General features: G+C 44.5%; 1 long non-coding RNA gene across 1 annotated transcript; it reads right to left on the minus strand.

Moving 5' to 3' along the window:
* Positions 1-414: 414 nt before the first annotated feature.
* Positions 415-5921, minus strand: LOC124169711. The gene is made up of 3 exons (XR_006867214.1): positions 1388-5921; positions 1184-1249; positions 415-1065 (listed from the first exon to the last, which is right to left on the minus strand). It is a non-coding gene; the product is annotated as an uncharacterized LOC124169711 (long non-coding RNA).
* Between the last annotated feature and the right edge of the window lie 730 nt (positions 5922-6651).

Below are 6651 nucleotides of genomic sequence, written 5' to 3' on the forward strand. Positions count from 1 at the left end.
GAGGTTGAGGTGTTGAAAGACTCCCGGGGTTCATAGCCCCCCCCGATATAGGTGTGAATTTTTTTCGTAAGAGGGATTGGGCGGGTATTATGACTCCCATGGCACAAAGGCCAATACAGGTGAAGGTTTGGAGGAGGTGGTCGGGGCGGCATCATGGTGGGTGGAGGCGGGAGAAATCCTGAGACATGGTACTTACTAGGTGTTGGGCATGATCCTTGACTCCCGCGGCACAAGTCCCCCGAAATACGTGTCCCGGCCCTTTAACTTACCGCTTTTTCTTTTTTTTTCTGGCAGCGCGCCGTACCCACCTTACCCATTTGCTGGTATGTCACCTCTCAGGGTCCAGACTCCTTGTCGCCCTAGGTTTGTGGGTTGGGAAGCCCTCACACGTTTCCAGGTGCTATTTGGCAAACGGTCGTTATTTTCCCGTTGGAAGAATATGGGAAAATGTCGAAGGGTGCATGGGAGTTGGATATGATGGAAGAGAAACAAAACACTGAAAGCGGAGAGTTCTGCTCACAGAGCTTTATTTTTCATAATTTACAGATCAGCTAATTCTTTGTAATTAGCTATTAAGTCGGTGAAAATTTCGGCGCTACATCTATCCCAAAGAGTGCACGCGCAGGAACGGTTGGTGCTAACACTCTTTACTGTGAAGGCGTAGGCTTGGCTTTCGGTTGAAAGTTGCGGGTATCTTTCAACCACTTCAGCCATTATTGCCTCTATGCACTCACAGCATGCCTCGCAGGTACAGACTCTGCGAAGTAGAGGGGGCTACATCGCAGCTGAGGAGTAGGTCCGAGTAATTTCCAAGTCCCGGCTCCGACACCTCTAATTGCTGGCATTCCCCACCGCTAGCAGGCTCGTCGACGATTATGTTGCTCGCCGAGCTGTTCAATTCTTCTACGTCGGGTGTCAGATGCGCGGGAGACCAGAAATCCATTAGGAAAATCCCGGTCCGCCGCTACAGGTGTGGAGCAGTGAAAATTATCTCTCTCTCCAGATGGCGACTCCTCAAAATCTGAGTAGTCGGACTCCCACGACATTATCATTGACTATATTCAGCTGAAATAAATGTATTAAACCCCATTAATATTTAATAATAAAATATAATTGCGGATATATTTTCAGAGAAAATAATAGCGCGATAGTACCTCCGATTAGGAGGAGTGTCTACGCTTACCTCATGCTCGATTTCATCTGAGCTGTCGAACTCCGAACTCCATGAAAGCCGTTGGGCGATCCTAATCTGAAATAGAGATATTATTACCAAATGATTTGAATACCAAACGTTACCTACATCGTTGAAATGAATTAACTGGGAAGATAAGTTGCAGATACTACAATTGAGTACTTATGTATGGAGAGGATGGGGCATGGTGATTACCTCGTGTTCGATATCCTCAGTGCTGTACTTTGGTGATCCCACGAAACCCATGGTAAACAATTTTACTGTGCTACGTTCTAGCGGAGAGTGAGATGCTTCCGTGACCACTGGGTAGCGCCGATTGACGAGGGCAGAACTTTAAGCACTGATCAGGAGGAAATTCCTTTCAACCACCCCCCAGCTCCAAAACCCCTTAAAACACCCTCTCGGTTCCATAGAGCAAAGAGGAAGGCGGGAGCCCCTAGGACAACCCCCTTTGTCTCCATAGCACAGGTGAAATATTCTTCCCCCCCTCGGTTGGCCGGTTGGTCGGTTGGCCTTGGCGACAATCAGTCTCACCCCCTCCCCATTCTCCTCACTTCCCTCGTTTGAAGTCCCAATGACGTAAGGGCCTGCCCCTCCCAGTCCTCCCCACTTCCTCGTGACAGGGATACTACTTTCAAAATCCTTGATTCTGAAAGTTCCCCTGGGTTCGGAGCTAGAAATACCGAACCCATGGTATTTGCTTGTCTTTATCTTATTCGTGCGATTGTAACCTCTGATATGTTAGGATAATGTCCAGCTTTTTTTCAGTTAACCTTCTGGATTTTTTTTCATAATCTCATCGTTCAAATAAAAACAGCTCCACGAAAAAGACCGATAAAACGTTATATATCGCTAGAAAATTCCACCGTCGTTAGAATATAATACATAATTCCCAATAAAATATTATAACGCAGCAGTTATCATTGAGGTCACAGCATGTCGAAAATTTTTAAACGCTTTAAAAGTAGGATTAAAAATGTTTACGCTATCACTCCTCACTAAGTTTGCTTGCCGTACACATTTGCGCGATAGACACGAAATTTTTACCCTTATTAAATAAAAAGTCTAGATTACATTTGTACAAAAAGCATTCATGACCACGTAATAAGCTAAAAGTTAATCTAACATTCTTCCCCTGAAAGTGAAAAATTCTTGTAATCACACGCAACAATAAAAAAATCTAACTAGCACATCAAAAATCGTAAGAGATGGCAATGAAATTACGCCAACGATAAAATATAATTTATTCTACGAAGGGTAACAATAAAGTAAGGTCTCCAACTCTGTAACTTCGCGGAATTCCGCGCTAGGCGAAATCTGGCAACCCCGCCGTGTTCCCTGGTTCCCCCATTACAACCCTGTTGCTGGGCGCGTATACGCCGACGGCTCAGTCTTGGCTGAGCAGACAGCAACAATGGAAGTACCCCTCGCGTCAGCGTCCAAGTGCGAATTGCGTTCGGTGATACGTTTCTTTAGCGCGAAAAAGGCGACACCTATTGAAATCCATCGTGAATTGGATGCAGTTTATGGGGAAAATTGTATGAACATTAAAAACGTGCGTAAGTGGTGCCGCGAGTTTAAGTCCGGGCGCACTAACGTTCACGAAGAAGAGAGAAGTGGCCGGCCGCCGCTTTCGGATGCGATTGTTCAGGCAGTGGAGGCGGAAATTCTCAGAGATCGCCGTGCAACTGTTAAGGAAATGGAAAGAAAGCTTGGAGGAGTGTGCAGCAGAGAATCAATTCGTGAAATTCTTACGGAACGGTTGCATTACCACAAGGTTTCTGGCCGGTGGGTGCCAAGACAGCTGACTGAAGAACACAAGACACGGCGCGTGGAATGTGCACACATCGAATGATTTTTCCAATTACTTACTTGTTGGGGTGCTCCATTGCTTACTTGGATTATTCTCCTTTGCTTGGTCACGGCTTGGTAACTTAGACGCGGCACGCCGCCAACGTGGGACAACATCGAGGGAGCCGCGGCAACCGTCGCTGACGCGACCGGGCCATTGAGGCCGCACCCGACGCCACCAGGACTTCGGCCGGCAGTTGGGGTCGCTCTGAGCGTTGCCTAGCCACGGCGACAGGGAAGCAGACGGCAGCTGTCGCCTATAGCCGGACCTAAAGAGGGCCAATTTCCGGACTTCGGGAAAAATCAGCGGAGACTTCTCCATTCCCCTTCCGTCACCTTCAGGGACCAACCGGTAGGCCGCGGTTGGCCGAGTTTGTCCCTAATTTTCAAACTCGGCCACTGCGGTTATCACTTCCGGGTGTCGCCCCCTGCTGCACTGGTGACCATCCCCGGTCGCTCTCGGCCGCTACCCCGGGCATTCTGAGCCGCTAGTATCGCTCATAGCACCGCCCGGGGGAAACGGCCGGGTCCCCACGCTGGACAAAATTTTGCGGCGTTTTGAACAGGAAGGAGAAGAATTTTTTGAAGGCTTTGTTACGGGGGATGAAACATGGGCTCATCACTACACCCCCGAGACAAAGGAGTCGTCCAAACAATGGCGTCACAGTGACTCTCCAAAACAGAAAAAAATTCAAAACAACACTGTCGGCCGGCAAGGTGATGGCGACAGTGTTTTGGGATCGCCACGGTGTATTGTTGGTCAATTTCATGCCACAGGGAACCACCATCAATGCAGAAAGGTACTGTGGGACATTAGAAAAGCTTCGCCGTGCCATTAAGAACAAACGCCCCGGAATGCTGACCAACGGAGTGAAATTTCACCACGACAACAAGCGCCCGCACACAGCCAAAGCGACCCTGGACCTAATCAGGAAATTTGACTGGGAAATCATTGATCACCCTGCCTACAGTCCCGACCTGGCCTCAAGTGACTACCACTTGTTCCCCGCCCTAAAAAAACATCTCGGAGGGAAGAAGTTTGCGTCGGACGCGGAGGTTCAAAAAGAGGTCAACACCTGGCTGCGCGAAGCGGACGGAAAGTGGTACGATACCGGCATAGAAAAGTACATCGCGCGGATGCGGAAGGTGTTGGAAAAAAATTGCGATTATGTTAAAAAACAGCCAAGATCCTGGCCTTTCAAACGATGTATTATACTTAGAAAATAAATTTCCTTTTGTATTAAAAAAAAATAGGAGACCTTACTTTCTTGTTACCCCTCGTAGAGTATTACTACACAGCAGTTTGCATAGTTGTACCTGAAACATGCTAGAAAATTTTCAAACGCTTCAATCATAAAATTCAAGAACTTTAGCAATCTAACTCCTCACAAATTTCGTTTGGCACTAAATGTTTGCTCGACAAACACAAAATTTTTCTACCTAAAGTTACAGCACTCTATATTACGATTGCATTGAAAATATCGTATATTACAACTTAATATGCTACATTGAAAATATCGTATATTACAACTTAATATGCTACAAGTTAATCTAACATTCCTTCCCCTGAAAGTGTAACATCCTTGTAATTTCGCGGGACATACAAAAAAATCTAAGTAACACATTAAATAAAAAAATCGTCAGAGATGGCAATAAAAGTCCACCATCGCTATATATAGCTTCCTATAAAACATTATTACACTTTAGCTTTCATTGTTCCGAAATAAGAATTCTGAATTGTTATTACGCACCAGATTTTATGAAGGAGTCCATATATACGTTGGAAGTTATTCATTATATAAAGAGAATTAATATGAAGCTTAAGAAAGAATGATGACACTGAACGTTGAGCCTTTACGCGGAAACCCACTAAAGCTCCATTGATCTCAGAACTATCTAAATTAGAGTTACACACCAAATTAAGAAAGGGACTATTTATACACATTATGAGTCATTCAAGCATCCTTCCCATGGAAATCATGCGTTTAAATAATCTCGAAATTCGAGATTTTTCCATTCATAGAACCTATGTATGGAAATACGGAATTTCCACTGTAGTAAGATCTCTGTACGCTATAATTACGCATTAATTTTCATTGTTGAGCACATACTGCGTTTGAATTTGTAAGAGAACAATCCAGAGGAGACCAATAGTAATTTCAATAAACTCCTGTTCGAAAAATAGCGCTTAGCAACTATCCTTCGCGTGGAAACACACGTACAAATCCACCGAAGTAAAAACTCGCTAGATTGATTTTACACGATAAATTTCGCATATGACCACTTTTTATGAAATAAGTTATTAAAACATCATTTCCATTGAAATCAATTACTTCGATAATTTCGCTCTTCAAGAATTTTGCTTGGTTTACTTCCCTGCAGGGAAAACACTATTTTCACCGGAGTTATATCTCTACATTTAAGTGCAGGAAAATTCTCCTGATGACCACTTAATTATATGACAAGATATTGAAACATCCTTCCACAAGTTTTCGGAATCTCATTCTTGACGATAACCACGTAATATAAATCAGAAGTTATTCAAACGCCTACATATGCGAGGTATTGTGCAAACGCCACCGTGGTATGTAGCGCGGGGTGATTTCACACCTTGCATGCTGCGCTTATCCTAGCCTTAATCAGAAGCGCGCTCGCTTGCCGGACGGACCCCGCACCTTGGACAATGACATGGGGTCAGACTAGAAAATAACAGAGAAATAGTGGCCCGAACATGCTACCATGTAGATTAAAGTACTAGCTAGTTAGGAATCATTGACATCTTGGGTAACAATAATCATATACGTCTCGCAAAATAAATCCTCATTAAAAATAGAAAAGGAAAACCTCATCACGACTTTGAAATTATCTCTATTCCTTTAGTTAGTACGAGGTGTGTAAATAAAGTAGTGAGACTAGCAACATCGCTTTCGATCTGGCAACGCTGGAGACGCGTGGCCGTGAGTAGCGTCAGGTGCACGTGTGATGCGCCTCCAGTATAATTCTGAACTCGCCACAGTCATTTATTTGTTTGTCCGTAGCGTTGGTTTTCGTGAAACGGTTTTTTCTTGTGCGTTTTAAAAATGAGTGAACTCAAAGTTGAGCAACGGTGTGCAATCAAATTTTGCTTCAGACTTGGACACAATGCAACCGAAACTTTTGAAAAACTTCGGGAGGCCTATGGAGAACGTGTTTTATCAAGGGCACAGGTTTTTCGGTGGTTTAAGGAATTTTCAGAAGGAAGAGAGTCGATTGAAGATGAACCACGAAGCGGAAGGCCTTCAAGGGCAAACACCGATGAAAATGTCAACAGAGTACGGAATCTTGTGCGTTCAGATCGACGGTTGACAGTCAGAATGATCGGGGAACAGTTGAATTTGAATCACACCTCCGTTCATCACATGTTGACCAATGAATTGGAGATGAGAAAAATTTGTGCGAAAATGGTTCCGAAAAACCTTTCCCAAGACCAAAAGGATCTCAGAAAGGAGTCTTGACTTTTTGGGTTCAATTGAAAATGATCCCCGTTTTCTTGAACGTGTCATTACTGGTGACGAGTCATGGGTGTTTGAGTACGACCCAGAAACGAAACGTCAGAGCATGGAGTGGCA

The sequence above is a fragment of the Ischnura elegans genome, chromosome 12 (genome assembly GCF_921293095.1).
Source record: "Ischnura elegans chromosome 12, ioIscEleg1.1, whole genome shotgun sequence".
Lineage (NCBI taxonomy): Eukaryota > Metazoa > Arthropoda > Insecta > Odonata > Coenagrionidae > Ischnura > Ischnura elegans.